This window comes from Schistocerca nitens, chromosome 7 (genome assembly GCF_023898315.1).
Source record: "Schistocerca nitens isolate TAMUIC-IGC-003100 chromosome 7, iqSchNite1.1, whole genome shotgun sequence".
In the NCBI taxonomy this organism is placed as follows: domain Eukaryota; kingdom Metazoa; phylum Arthropoda; class Insecta; order Orthoptera; family Acrididae; genus Schistocerca; species Schistocerca nitens.
Genome location: NC_064620.1, coordinates 419145827 through 419162164, shown reverse-complemented (window position 1 = coordinate 419162164; position 16338 = coordinate 419145827).

Genomic DNA, 16338 nt, shown 5'->3' with positions numbered 1-16338 from the left:
AATGCATATGGACAAAATCTACGCAAATCTCTGCACACAGTTCCACACTGCTACAGGTGAAATTGCTGCTTCGTCATCCAGTGTGGTAGCTGTAGTGTTCCTCCGAGAAAGGCAACTTCCCGGCGATAAGTGCTGCTCTCGTTTCAGTTTACAGACACAATATACCTCCCCAGCATTTCCTGTCCAGTTCTTTTATGTAAGTAGACAAAATAACTCACTGCGTTCGTGTTTATATAGCGGAATTATTTTCAGTCTATTAGTTGATAAGGTCCCATACTCCGAGCAGCGTAGGGGACGACGCGGGAGACCCGCACCGCCGTACTAGGCAAGGTCCTAGCGGAGGTGGTTTGCCATTGCCTTCCTCCGACCGTAATGGGGATGAATGATGATGATGAAGACAGAACAACACCAGTCATCTCGAGACAGGGAAAATCCCTGACCTCGCATGGAATCGAACCCGGGACCCCGCGGGAAGCGGGAACGCTACCGCAAGACGAAGAGGTGCGGACTCCGTTTATTAAGTGAGTACTTATTTGTAGTTGTTAAATGAGCTACTATACGAAATATGTTCCTATGTGTTCATTTGTATCTGTGATATTGTCGGTAATCCATGTAGTGTTGGTGGGGAAGGGAATGGATTGGTAAATGTGACACCTTGCTTCTGTCTATCACTGACAGCCTGTTGTAAACCCAAGTGATTGTATTTTATTCACTTGGTGAGGAACTGACGAAAGGACAAAAAGTTACTGCACTTTGTCACCATCAATTATGTTACTGGTAGACTGCATAAATCTCTCCCATTCAGGAATTTCTGGCACTTGTAGAGTGGGCTGCACTGGGTGGAGGAATTTACCACACATCCGCGGTATGTCTTCCAAGATGGGTTTGAATACCTCTACTGGAATGTGGCTGATCAAGTCTAGAACAGTGAATCGTTATTGAACGGTTATAGCTCTGTAGTAAACAGTTATATAAAAGTTAGAAGTGTCTCAGGCAACGTTTGTTGTCACATTTAGTAACTCTCAAGAAAAGACTGTGAGATTAGGAATCATACGATTACTATTTTTTGTTTTGAATTTTTCAAGGTCCGATCGGTCTCGAAATGGACACCATAATGAAAATCAAAAACGTTTTATTAACCATATTTACCTACAACTTCCAGCTACTTCCGGACCGTCTGCAAAATTAACGTCTGTACGTCCTACTTCTAAGTTCCTGCCCCATTGCCGCACTTTGGTGTCACACATGACAGTTCCGTTACGCAGACTACGAAACCTGGCGGAACCCCTTAGCGTGAATAAATCGAATGACAGTAACCACTTCAAACTTGGCAGGAGGCTGTAGTGTTCAAGGCATCTTTTCTTGCTCGCTGTGAGCTCAGAACTGCAAAATGCGACGTGAAGCTATCGACGGGCGTACTAGAGACATGGCCCAATACGTCTGCGCATACCTTCATCACATTTTCACTGCGGTTTTCATTTCGTAACCGACCGAACCTTTCAAAAGACCCTCGTAGTTGCAGTGCTCGGTATTGTGGCTACACATCATGAGGGATTTACGGGTTTTTACAGGCTCTAATGTCATATCTAATGCCATATTGATAGATGTTGGTTCCTTATTTTACACAACTGGAGAAATAAATAAGAAGGCATCCGTCTTAAATCAAAGACTCTGAACATTACTATCGCGACGATAGCAGCGATCCCAATGACCATACTTAGTTTCGCTACTGAAAATTGTTATGTTACAAGCTACAACCGTTGGAGTATAATTACAGTTGGTACAACGAGACGTCTTTAGAAGCGAAGAGGTAAGCTAACCTCTCTTACTACAATCAGCGAACCACAGAGTGCAGACTATTAGGATTCACTAGCGAACATTATGCAACGGAACCTCCATAATCTTAATTATTTGGTTACGCTGGTCATGTTCCGGCAACTTCTTCAAGGGTTCGTAGAACAGCTGAAACTGAATGATATACAGCATTTTATTTGCCACTAGTGATCCTCGAAACCACGAAAAAGAACAGAAAACGTCGCATCAACCTTTTCGCGTCACACAGAAGTCAAACGATACCGATTATCTGGTGAAGAAAAAACGTCGAATTAATGTCCCATATAAATCTACATGGTTACTCCGCAATTCACACTTTAGTGCCTGGCAGAGGGTTTATCGAACCGTTTTCATACTACTTCTCTACCATTCCACTCTAGAATGGCGCGTGGGAAAAAGAAACAGCTAAATCCTTCCGTTCGAGCTCTGATTTCTCTTATTTTATTATGATGAGCATTTCTCCCTACGTAGGTGGGTGTCAACAAAATATTTTCACATTCGAAAGAGAAAATTGGTGATTGAAATTTCGTAAAGAGGTCTCGCCGCAAAGAAAACCGTCTTTGTTTCAGTGACTGCCACCCCAACTCGCGTATCACCAATATGACACTCTCACCCCTATAAAACGAAACGAGCTGCCCGTTTTTGCACATTTTCGATGTCCTCCGCCAATCCTACCTGGTAAGGTTCCCACACCAAGCAACAGTATTCCAGCAGAGGACGGACAAGTGTAATGCAGGCTGTCTCATTAGTGGGTTTGTCGCATCTTCTAAGTGTTCTGCCAAAAAAGCGCAGTCTTTGTTTCACCTTCCCCACAATATTATCTATGTGGTCTTTCCAATTTAAGTTGCTCGTAATTGTAATTCCTAGGTAATTAGTCGAATTGACAGCCCTTATATTTGTGCTATTTATCGTATACCCAAAATTTATCGGATTTCTTTTAGTACCCATGTGGATGACTGCGCTCTTTTCTTTGTTTAGTGCCAATTGCCACTTTTCGCACCATACAGAAATTCTCTCTAGATAATTTTGTAATTGGAATTTTACTAGACGGTAAATTACAGCATCATCTGCAAACAGTCTAAGGGGGCTGCTCAGATTATCACCTAGATCATTTATGTAAATCAGGAACAGCGGAGGGTCTACGTCATTACCTTGCGGAACGCCAGATATCACTTCTGTTCTACTCGGTAATTTACCGTCTATCACTGCGAACTGAGACTGTATTAGCTTCATTTATCACTAATTTTGAGCCCTAAAGTCAAACAATAACATTAGGGTAGCAATTTTGGTCGACTCAAGAGGCTTTTTGCTGTGTAGTCCGAACAAGACACAGCCAGGGCAAAAAGCACCACAGGCGCAAAGATGCGAGCTGGTGCCGGTGCCACAGAGACTCGCCACTTACGCGAGTTCCACCAGCGCCACGGGCGGCGCTGAGGATGAAGATATCGACTTCAACGCGGCCGGCATCCGCCAGTGACCGTACTACAAGGAACAGAAGCCTACTCGGAAGACAGAAGAGCAGCTCTCGCCCACTTGGTTATAGATCATCGTCCAGGGCTGACTTACACAGGGAACGTCGTCTAGTGAACTCTTAGAATCGAACAGACAGTTGTTCTAAATGTGGAGTTAATCTACGTTCATTTACACTTAGCCATTATGGCCTCTTTGTGTTGCAGACTTGATCATTCAACATGTCAAAAAGATAAGCAAACCTTTTTAACTCGTCTGTGTTACTTAGTTACTAATTTGTTGGAGTGTTATTGAACCTTTGTTCTCTTATCATGCTACCTAACACTGAGGCGTAGCTGTTGTAGGGAAGCAGCCTACTCACGCCATATAAGATTAACATCAGTCTTTCTATTGTGTGCCAGCCAGTCCGCTGTAACTAGCTCTGACGTCATAAATGTTGCGCAATACTTTAAAAATCAAGCAAATAACCTAAAACCTTTCTAGCATGTCAGGTGTAATACTAAATTAATATGTGTTGAATATCAGTTCGATAACTTTAGCCATTTTCGAAATTTGGACGTTTTTCTGTAAAAATCATTGGCGCAACAGAAAAGAGCTAGAGACTTCAAAATTTATATTAAATTCATCTTTCATAATAATTTAATAAAAACAGTACTTTGGATTTCACAAATTAAAATTTTAGTGGAAATTCATGATTTTCTGGTTTTCGTCTCAAAACTTAAGGAAGCAAGATAGATTAAGTAGGCTAATAAATAAGGCTAGGATGTTTAGATTTAAATAGGTTGGAGATCCGCTATAACTATGAAGATGTGAAAAGTTTCATTTGAATACCTATAAAATTGTAGCGATAGCGTATCTCCAAAGGGCCAGTTCAGAGCTCGTCTACTGCGTGCAGTGTAATTAAATTAATTCTCTCGCCCAAAATATTTAACTTAGCCACGTCAAAATTTTATTATCAATACTTACCTGCGTGCTGAATGCACATTTAAATTAAGAGCTTCATCGGCCATCAGCAAAAGAAGCTATGATTTATTAGGTAACTTAAAGTGGTGCATTACTAGCCCAGCGGCTAGTCGGGAGAGCCGATTTGATCAGGCGTTCCCTTAGCCGTCCGCACCGCAGCTTTATATATAAGAACGCTGCGCGAGGAAGCAAGGCCCCAGTTCTCTCCAGACGCTGAATAGCACGCCATATGTGTCGGGAGTCGCGTCGCGTCGGTATCACTGCTACAAACAGCCTCGGATGCCGTATTACGTTACTCGAGATGCGCGTAACCAGGAAATCATTTTCAAGTGAAGTGTTAATTCTGGGATGATTCTCATTATCTAGCTTCAGTTTGCGTATTGTCGTATTTTGACGTGCCGTCGCGGGACAGACATTCTACCAATTATTTAGCGTGGCGTTTGATGAAACTAATCATCAAATTATGGCCAGCGTTCTCGCTTCCCACGCCCGGGTTCCCGGGTTCGATTCCCGGCGGGGTCACGGATTTTCTCTGCCTCGTGATGGCTGGGTGTTGTGTGCTGTCCTTAGGTTAGTTAGGTTTAAGTAGTTCTAAGTTCTAGGGGACTTATGACCACAGCAGTTGAGTCCCATAGTGCTCAGAGCCATTTGAACATTTTTGCATCAGCGCATTAGACTCTGAACTGCTCTGTTAGTTAGGTTGTATGGATACTTGTGTTTTTCATCTGTGACTTTCAGAATATACTCAACTATTTTAGAAAATCGTTTTTGATCATAAATCCCGGACAATCTCCATTTTCCTCAGAGCTATAAGCTGCAGCTATAATTGTATTCTCAGATGAAGTGGGCACTAGGAATTCTAATTACAGGCTTCACATTTTGTTAAATCACTTTCTGGTTACTAAAGTGTAATTAGAGAGCCAGTGTTGAGAACGGCGAAAGACAGCATAAATAACATTCTAAATGCCAGGAACTGATTTTACATTCAAACTTTTATACAGCAACCATATTTTCAATAAACTCGCCGCCCCACACTGTGTAATAGTCGCAGGGAGAAATTGTCTTAGCGGTGTATTACATCAGACGCCGTTTCACCAACTCACAAACTCGACCTCCACAGCAGTAGTGACGAGCCTTTATAAAACTGGCGACGAAGGTTTACAAGACTTTTGGATATTCCAAAAACCGCGTTTTTGAGGTACTGACATGAATGGAAATAAATTTTTCCAGAATTTATTGAAACGTATGCAAAAAAAACCAACATAGATTTAAATGGGGAATATTTTACAAAACAATGGAACAATTTGAACGAAAATTGTTTTCCTGTCATTTTGTTAAAACGTAAGTAGCAGCACACGTTTGGTACAATAACGACTGTGTGATTCCATGGAGTATCACGAACATGCAACCGTTTATGATAGAGTATAACAGCTCATCGACAATGAGGTCATCAGTGGCGGAGCGCAAGCTCGGAACAGCCAAGCACAGGGAAGGAAATATCATGTGTCCCATTTGAAAGAATCTTTCTGGCACGAGAACGTCGGGGAAACTACGGAAAACCGAAATCTGGAAAGTCAGACGGGGATTTGAACACAGCTCCTCTTGACTGCGAGGCCAGCGTACTATAATAAACACTGTGCAACATAGCTCGGTCAGAACAAAACAATGTACATGTCAAGTATATCAGAAAGGATGTTGTGCGCAAATTACATAACCAATAACAGACTTAGTGACGTCGGATGAGGAGAAAACAGTATTGAGCCTTCAGAAATTTCAAACCATTTTAGTCTGGCAGATGCTCCAGCGCCTTAGGCTTAGACAACCCATTTGACATCATTTGGGTGCAGTTTGCCTACCTTCAGGCGCTAGAGCCGCCAGCAGTCTGAACTGATGTTGATGTTTCTGACAAGTACACTGCAATGTGCTCAACAAAGTTGCGTCGGATTCAGACTGAGGAGTGTTAGAGGGATCCTTTGCCGTCACATGTTAACGTTTCACTCCCGTGTGATCACGCCAAAGAATGGCGGAAAACAGGAGGCCTGAAAAAGAGTAAGTGGCCTTTGCTGCATCTGATCACGTTCAAATTTCGTCGAATTGTTTTGAACGTTCACTAGTGGTTCCAAACTCTACACGAGAGCAAAAACCGTGGCCACGCTACACTCAATAGTGGTGCGATCACTTTCAATGGAATGCAGCCCCACAATGTCCTTAGAGAAGGGTTGATATGTCCGAGGACGTCAGCAGCATTAAAGGTCGTCAATAACGTCTTCCTTTTGCTTATCGCATTGCGAACTGTCACTGTCGACTGCGTAATAGCTAGGAATGAACACCCCAGGGAAAGGGGTGGTTTCATTGACGCCCTTTATGCCACAGCCTGAGGGCTATTCGAGTCGATTCTTAGCGACGGTGTGTATTAAATGTTTTCCTCGGGCATCCATAAGAAAACCACGTGGTTTCAACGCTGGGTGTCGTGGTTCAGACATCCGACGCAGAGACGTCGAAAGAAGTGGTCGAATGTGGGTGAGAAAGACTGTGACGACCTTCTCTTAGTGTGACACTTCTATGATAGCGTCGGGAGATTGGTAGTCAAACTTAGTGGCAATACACAGCATTAACCTCCCTTACGGCTCACATGAACTTCCGAGCTGCTGCATTTTTTTTTTTCGCATGTGTCGACACCTTGCCGTTTTGCCGTCTGAAGCATCGCCCAGATCTGCGAGTGAAGTCAGAGGGCACCACGCTTTAGCACCAATACAGAGGACGACTGTAGGCACTTTTCAGCAGAATTTCAAACTTCTACGCTGCAGTGGGAGGCAATTACAGGGTGTCGAGAAAGTGATCCGTTAACTTTGTTGCGCATTGTATATAGCTATGTACGGTGCCACCATGATGGGTGCGCTGTCCCTACTCACTTATGGCTGCGCTCACCCAGATCTTTACTGAACAGGACGCGAAGGTGTTATCAAAAATGGTTCAGATGGCTCTGAGCACTATGGGACTTAACATCTGAGGTGATCAGTCCCCTAGAACTTAGAACTACTTAAACCTAACTAACCTAAGGACATCACACACATCCATGCCCGAGGCAGGATTCGAACCTGCGACCGTAGCAATACTGTTGGACGCAGAGTATCGGAAGCAAAGTATTTCTGGAGCGAATTCTTCTGATTCATCTGAAAGGTATTCCATTGTGGCCAGGTCGGGACTCTAGGCAGAACAGTCCAGTTCAGTAATGTTATTTTCCACAAACAATTGTCTCACAGACGCTTTCTTATGGCAGAGTACATTGACTTGGTTGTACAAGCAATCACAGTATTCATTCCATCGCGTCGTTGGCTGACTGTTACAGATGTCGGTCATTTTTATATAAAAAATAAAACGGTCACGGTTGCGAAGTTGTAGAGCCGCTGCCGGCTAGACCCCTCAGCTGTTCCGCATCCAGGCCAACACGTACAGGTGGCTCTGCACTGTGCTCCACATGCTGCTGTAACAGTTCACAGGTTACCACAGTTTCTTTTAGTTATTCTGACGACCGGATATTCATTCAGACGTGGCTGACGCAGAGCTTTGACAGTTTTCAGAATTTGATGATTGCTAACCATGGCTAACGCGTTACTTTGGATAAAAATAATTCTGCAACCGTCACTGTTTTATTTTTAATATAGCAGTCATTGTCTCTGATCTCTTCCTGTACTGTATGCAGTACACAATACTGTAAAAGTGTGTTCATGTCCTCGCGCATTTTGAGTTTTCTTAAGTGCAAAGATATATATAAAAGTCAAGTAAACAAGGGATCTAAAACGCATACCCCTGATCTTCGAGACTGTGAAACAAATCTCTTTTACTGCAGGTTCTTTGCTTTCCATATTTTGGGGAGTGGTAGTAGGGACTAAAACAAGAAAAAAAGTCCAGTAAACATGTGCCATATGACGCATAACTTAAGAGCTATGGGCACTTGTTCATCTCCGCTATTTTGAAAGACAACTCTTCTAATGAACAAGTGCTCATAATTTTTAAGGTATGCATTTTCGATCACATGTTTACTGGACTTCCCAAAATACGGAAAGCAAAGGGCGTGCAGTAGAAGAAATTTGTTTCACAGTATCGAAGATCAACAAATGGTCATAGCTCTTAAGGTATGTGTTTTAGGCCCCATGTTTACTTGACTTTTTAGTTTCGAATGGTCGTTCCTGTTATATCCCTGAAATACCCTGTATATACAAACTCGTTCCGCATCATGACGATTTATCGCGCATAATGATCCATAGAACATGAAAGCAACTAACTGTCACGCCCTAACTACAAAGATCACTCCCATAGCGTAACACCGGCTCCTCCGTACTTCATTGTTGGTACTACACATAACGGCAAATTAAGAAATGAGACACTTACAGCAGTAGATGAGTTTTGCTATTTGGAGAGCAAAATAACTGATGATGGTCGAAGTAGAGAGGATATAAAATGTAGACTGGCAATGGCAAGGAAAGCGTTTCTGAAGAAGAGAAATTTGTTAACATCGAGTATAGATTTAAGTGTCAGGAAGTCGTTTCTGAAAGTATTTGTATGGAGTGTAGCCATGTATGGAAGTGAAACATGGACGATAAATAGTTTAGACAAGAAGAGAATAGAAGCTTTCGACATGTGGTGCTACAGAAGAATGCTGAAGATTAGATGGGTAGATCACGTAACTAATGAGGAGGTATTGAATAGAATTGGGGAGAAGAGAAATTTGTGGCACAACTTGACAAGAAGAAAGGACCGGTTGGTAGGACATTTTCTGAGGCGTCAAGGGATCACCAGTTTAGTATTGGAGGGCAGCGTGGAGGGTAAAAATCATAGAGAGAGACCAAAAGATGGATAAACTAAGCAGATCCAGAAGGATGTAGGTTGCAGTAGGTACTGGGAAATGAAGAAGCTTGCACAGGATAGGGTAGCATGGAGAGCTTCATCAAACCAGTCTCTGGACTGAAGATCACAACAACGACAACAATCGTCACTTAGCACTGACTAAGGAAATATGTTACTTATTAGCAGCTGCTCCACCATTGTAGCCCATTCTTTTTAACTCCCTACACACAGGCGTTGCTCTAGCTGGACTCCTGGTAGCGCTTTGGAGCTCAGTTTGTGCTGACTTCATGCGAATTTTTCAACCACCATCCCTGTCCATCAGCACATGAGGATGGATTTGTTACTCAGGTGACGCTAGAAGTCATTGAACTCTCCTGAACGACCGTTATTCTGCTTTTACTGCCTCTCTACAGACAACATAATACTCCCCACTTCCCTCCGTTTACACCGGTGGGCTTCGCCTCTCGTGACTACTAGTGGTCAAATCTGTATGGAAAGGGGGTTCAAAATGGTTCAAATCGCTCTAAGCACTATGGGACTTAATATCTGAGGTCATCAGTCCCCTAGACATAGAACTACTGAAACCTAACTAACCTACAGACATCACACACATCCATGCCCGAGGCAGGAGTCGAACCTGTGACCGTAGCAGCCGCGAAGTTCCGGACTGAAGCGCCTAGAACCGCTCGGCCACAGTGGCCGGCAGAAAAGGGGGAAGTGATTGTGGTACACACAGAACTCTTCTCTTTCCGAGTATAGAGGTAGACGTAGACAATGAGAGGGTCGTGCAGCTGACAAAGAACAGGCGTTTCTAGAAAGAGTAGTCATGAAGTTGGTCAGACAAATGTAGTTAAAAGAAACAAAAAATGGTTCAAATGGCTCTTAGCACTATGGGACTTAACATTTGAAGTCATCGGTCCCCTAGAACTTAGACCTACTTAAACTTAACTAACCTAAGGACATCACGCACATCCATGCCCGAGGCAGGATTCGAACCTGCGATCGTAGCGGTCGCGCGGTTCCAGACTGAAGCGCCTAGAACCGCTCGGCCACTCTGGCCGGCAAATGAAACATAGCCCGAAGAGGCTTTGGGAACAGAAGAAATACTTCAACTGATCGAAAAGAGAAGCTAATCAAATCTGTTCAGGAAAAGAAAGAACTGCGGCAATGTAGAACACTTAGAGGTTATATCAGTAGAAAGAGGAAGGCAGCTAAAGCGAAATGGCTGCAGGAAAAATGTGGTAAAATCGTAAAGGAAATAATCGCTGGAATGACGGGATTCTGCTTGTAGAGAGTCGAAATAACTTCCGGAGTATTAAAAATCAAATGATCCATTAAGAGTACGAGTGGAATTCAACTGCGAAACATAGAGGGAAAAGCCGAGAGGTGCAAAGCGTAAATTCAAGGCGATTACGAAAGGAGGAAAATTCTGTCAACGCGGTAAAACGCGACTGCGATCTTGATCTGTACGATATGGGAGATCCAGGGCTAAGGACCAGACTTTTAGAGAGATTTGGTAGGCCTGCAGTCAGATAGGCAGAAGCAAAAGGCAACACTTCTTCGAAATTTTTACAATCATTGGGCAATCAAACGATTACTAAAGGTTGCGCGTAGAATCTATGACACTGGAGACATACCTCTGAAATATCGAGAGGATACCATTCACACAATCCCGAGGATATAAAAGACAGACAAACAGTAGAAATTTCGTACAATCATCTTGAGAGCTGTTGCGACTAATCTGCTCAACCGAATTGTGTATGGCAGAATGGAAAGGAAAATTGCGGATCTGTTAGCTCAAACTATTATATTTAAAATCATTGATCGTATTTAATAAAAATTTTGATCAAGTTTTGTGAATAAAAGAGTTTGAATATTCTCCGGATCACTGTCAATTAATGGCGACAATTCCGACGGTATGCCTGATAGAAGCAGTATGAATTCAGTGAAAAAGAAACTAGGATTTGTTCACCCAGAAAGAGCGCGAGATGGTGTAAAGTGGTGGAACATGTTTAAAACATTCAGAAAAATAAGTATACGCTATTAAGGAAAGACGGGAAATAATACGTGCAAGTTATCATCGACTGGTTTTCATGGTGTAAAAGCAGCCGCGTTCGCAGTTTAAGTAGTGGGAATTCAGATCGGCTTATTATGAAAGCAACTGTTTTCATTACTGCTCAGTCTTGTTTCAATACTGCTGAGCCGTCATCATTGGGTGCTCTTATTCAGGTCTGTAAAATGCATACAGGATTTAACTAATAATTATTGTAACGAAAACTAGCTCTAATAATTTTTTCTTTTGTGACTGTCGACTTATTCTCTGGAGGTCTAGAATTTTATGTTCTGTATGACCGTCTTTTACACTCGTATAGCTTGCCATTTGGAACGAAATGATGTTATTGTGAAGTTGGTCGACCAACTTGCAAGTCAGCCTACGTATAATGGTCATTTCGTTACACCAAATATTTCTCAACGTATAGTTCCGGCACTACATTAATTTTGCTTGTAATTTTCTGGTTCATTTAATATCAGACACGCTACGTACATTTACTCGTGCAGATATCTACGAGTGATCCAGGATACACTTACAGTACCTGGTGTCATACTAACATTTACTGGAAAGCAAGAGTAACCGTAGTTCATACTGAATGTGGTTTATGTAGGAGACTGCTTCATTAAAATGTCCGACCTGATCTGATATGAGCTGATTTACACAGGTAGTACCCCATAATTTTGATTACATCAGTTAGCTAAGTGATTGTGGTATTAAACACGTCGCAACGTGTTCAGCTATCTCGGCACAGGCAATCGAATGAACGTAAAAGCTTGCATTTTAATCATCACTCAGTTAATTAGCAGAGCTATATTAAAACAATCATCTCTCAAACATTAAGCGCCATGAAACACTCGATGAACATTAAGCACCAGAAGATTATGCTGATAGAAACTATGTTTGCACAAAAATGCAAATGAGTTGTACGGGGTAGCGAATTATTTTAATTAATTTTCTTCGATCTGGGGGTAGGGAGATATTTTACATTTAAATTGCCTTCTTGTTGAAAAAAATTATTACCATTGTTGAGTACTGATTTTTGATATGCCAGTCAGACGACCATGCATTAAATAAGGTAATTACGAAACAACCGGCGGAATATCACCTGATTAAGAGCGTCTCTGTGAGTTCATCTTTATACAGAAAGTTTGCGGGACCTCGGCTGTCTAATATAAAATGTCAAATCAAAAACACCTTCAGCTGTCTATATTTCCAATTTTATTTTATTTTTGCCATGTTCAGGACTCCTGACCCACGTGTATGAAGAGTTCCACCTCTTGCACACTCGAATTAGGAGCTAGCATACAGTCATTGGAACTCGTAGACTTCTTTTAACAAGACGACCCCTTGGATCATCAACTGTAGTAAAAACAAAATAAAATTGGAAATATATACGGCTGAAGGTGTTTTTCATTTGATGATGGTGAGAGGATATCCGATTTCATGATATGACTGCTTGAAACAGACAAGCTGAGACAGTATGATGATGATGATGATGATGTTTCGTGTTTCAGGGTACGTGATAGGAGCTTTGTTACTGCTTGAGCCTTGCCTATGTGAAACTTTCAGCTCCACTGAGTGTCGGCCGGCCGCCCTGCCATCCTACGGCAATATGTCACTCGGATGTGTTACTGAAAGTGTGGGATCAGCAAACCGTTATTTTTCGGTCATCAGCTTCCCAGACCTTTGAGCCGCCGCTTCTCATTCAAGTAGCTTCTCAGTTAGCATCACGAGTCTGAGTACAGCCCCGTTCCAACCCTCCCACTCTGGCAGTATCGGGGATTGATCCCGGTTTCACCGTATGGCAATCGGACAAGCTGACCACTCAATTACGGTGAATCTAGAATTGCAAGTATACCTTTACTGAGACTGACTTTGGCAGCTCTGCACATGGCAAGGATATCAAATACTGACCTTAAAGTGCGACGGCAATAAGCACACTTAGCTTTGTAATTGGGTCTCGTTTGTGTGTACATGGTTTAACTCAGTCTTCTCGCTACAGAAATGATGATATCCTTAGGTTCTCCAAGCTGCCCCAAGATCTCTATCGTTTGAAATCTTGAGCACTAATTTGTAAGTAAAAATATTCATATGTTTTCTGAAACTATTTTGCAACTCTGTACAAGGCAGACGTGTTGTTGATTCAACAGACACTGGACTCACACACTTCCACACTTTGTACTGCCCCTGACGGCATGGCCTCCACGGCCAAACATATATTAACAATTAACATGTTTCTTAGTATTTTACATACTTGTTTTTCGACAAATTACAATTATGCTTCTGCTAATTTAATCAATTTAGTGGTGAAATAAACACTGACATAAATCAAAGCTTCCCACATGATAATAATTTTACAAAACCATTGCCATACAATATATAGGTATAAGAATACGAATTATTGGGACATTACGGTGAATTAAAGATTAATAACATGTTTTCAGCAATTTTATATCAAATGCGTTTCACTGAGCTACTGGTGTTCACTAAGAGAGGCATTGAAATCTAGATTCTGTAGTCTTAATTTTCTGACAGTGTTTCACAGTTGGATGCTTTGGTGAATATTTTGGCAGTTTAATTACAATATAATTAAGTACAAGTTCCCGAGAGTTTAAATGTCTTTTCTATAACTAGTACATTGAGGTGACAAAAGTCATGGGACACCTCCTAAAATCGTGTCTGACCTCCTTTGCACGGTGTGGTGCAGCACCTCGACATGGCATAGACTCAAAAAGCCGTTGGAAGTTCCCTCCAGAAATACTGATCCATGCTGCCTCTACAGCCGACCGTAATTGCGAAAGTGTCGCCGGTGCAGGATTTTGTAGAGGAACTAACCTGTCGATTATGTCCTATAAATGTTCGATGGGATTCATATCGATTCAGTTGGATCAGAGGACCCGATCCATTCCATGTAAGCACAGCCCACACCATTATGGAGCCACCACCAGCTTGCACAGTAACTTGATGACAACTCGGTTCCATGGCTTTTGGGGTCTGCGCCACGCTAGAACCCTACCATCAGCTCTTACCAGCTGAAATCGAGACTCATCTGACCAGGCGACGGTTTTCCAGTCGTCTAGGGTCCAACCGATAGGGTCACGAGCCCAGGAGGGGCACTGCAGGCGATGTTGTGCTGTTAGCAAAGGCACTCGATCGTCTGATGCTTAGTCCATTAAAGCCAAATTTCACCGCACTTTCCTGATGGATATATTCGTCATACGTCCCATATTGATCCCTGTGGTTATTTTACGCAGTGTTGCTTGTCTGTTAGTTCTGGGAACTCTACACAAACGCCGTTGCTCTCGGTTGTTAAGTGAAGGCCGTCGGGAACTGGATTGAGAGGTAGCGCCCAAAATCTCGTATTCTCGGCACACTTTTCACACTGTGGATCTCAGAATACTGAATTCCCTAACGATTTCCTAAATGGAATGTCCAATGCGTCCAGCTTCAACTACCATTCCTAGTTCAAAATCTGTTAATTCCCGTCCTGAGGCCATAATCATGTCAGAAACTTTTTCACATTAATTACCTGAGTACAAATAACAGCTCTGCCAATGCACTGCCCTTTTGTACCTTGCGTACGCGATACCACTGCCATCTGCATATTGCTACCAAAAGACTTTTACCTCCGCAGTTTGTGTATATACGTACAGCCGAAAGTTGTTTCTTCTGAATAAATACAATATGTAACATGTGTGCCGGCCGCTGTGGCCGACCGGCTCAAGGCGCTTAAGCCCGGAAGATGCCGCTGTTACGGTCGCAGGTTCGAATCCTGTCTCGGGGATGGATATGTGTGATGTCCTTAGGTTAGTTTAGGTTTAAGTAGTTCTAAGTCTAGCGGACTTAGGTTAGCAGTTACTTAGGTTAGTTAGACCTGAGTTTCTCCTGGCGTATACAACTTTCAAATAACTTCCGGGAATTCAGCCAGGTAACACTTTCAGCAACCGCCGATATTTCGGCGGAAGAACGCCCCGCCATTTTCAAGGCAAACTGCAACGGACAGGCGGCGTACATGCAAATTTAATACCTCGGTTCTCCGACAGAAGCAGGAAAGATAACACACACACACACACTGAACACTAGTGCCACCAAAGATGACCAAAGTCAGAGCTATCGATAGTGAGACTATGAATTCGCAGGTGAGGCAGCGTTGACTCTGTTCCTCTGTTTTTTGACAAGTATACTGGTCACCCCATGTTATATAATAACACCGAGATATTGGCATGCACGTCCAGCTATTGGGACAGTGTCATTAGGGAGGTTCAAATGGTTCAAATGGCTCTGAGCACTATGGGACTCAACTGCTGAGGTCATTAGTCCCCTAGTACTTAGAACTAGTTAAACCTAACTAACCTAAGGACATCACAAACATCCATGCCCGAGGCAGGATTCGAACCTGCGACCGTAGCGGTCTTGCGGTTCCAGACTGCAGCGCCTTTAACCGCACGGCCACTTCGGCCGGCCATTAGGGAGGCAGTTGAGATTAAATTAGCGAGCAACCTCGTTAACAGGGATGGAGGTTTCTGTTTAAACTCTGTTTGGAATCCGGCTCTCTCCCTTGTCAAAAAACAGAGGAACAGAGTCAATGCTGCCTCACCTGCGAATTCATAGTCTCACTATCGATAGCTCTGACTTTGGTCATCTTTGGTGGCACTAGTGTTCAGTGTGTGTGTGTGTGTGAGTTACCTTTCCTGCTTCTGTCGGAGAACTGAGGTATTAAATTTGCATGTACGCCGCCTGTCCGTTGCAGTTTGCCTTGAAAATGGCGGGGTGTTCTCCCGCCGAAATATCGGCGGTTGCTGAAAGTGTTACCTGGCTGAATTCCCGGAAGTTATTTGAAAGTAGGTTAGTTAGGTTCAAGTAGTTCTAAGTCTAGGGAACTGATGACCTCAGATGTTAAGTTCCATAGTGCTCAGAGTTCTTTGAACCATTTTTGTAACGTATGTACTGCCAACTGTGGCTGAAAGAGGTATCGATAGATTCGTTTTGTCCGTCCCCATTCTGCTGTTGTATAGATTCGTGAAATCTCGACACCCGATTCTCAGATGCCCGAACGTTGCCCTGACAGTTATATACGCTTCTGTTATAAGTTTGACTGTCACTTCACTATAACACTCGATTAATCTATAGTGATGGAGTCAGCAATCAGATGGCCGCGGTGGCCGAGCGGT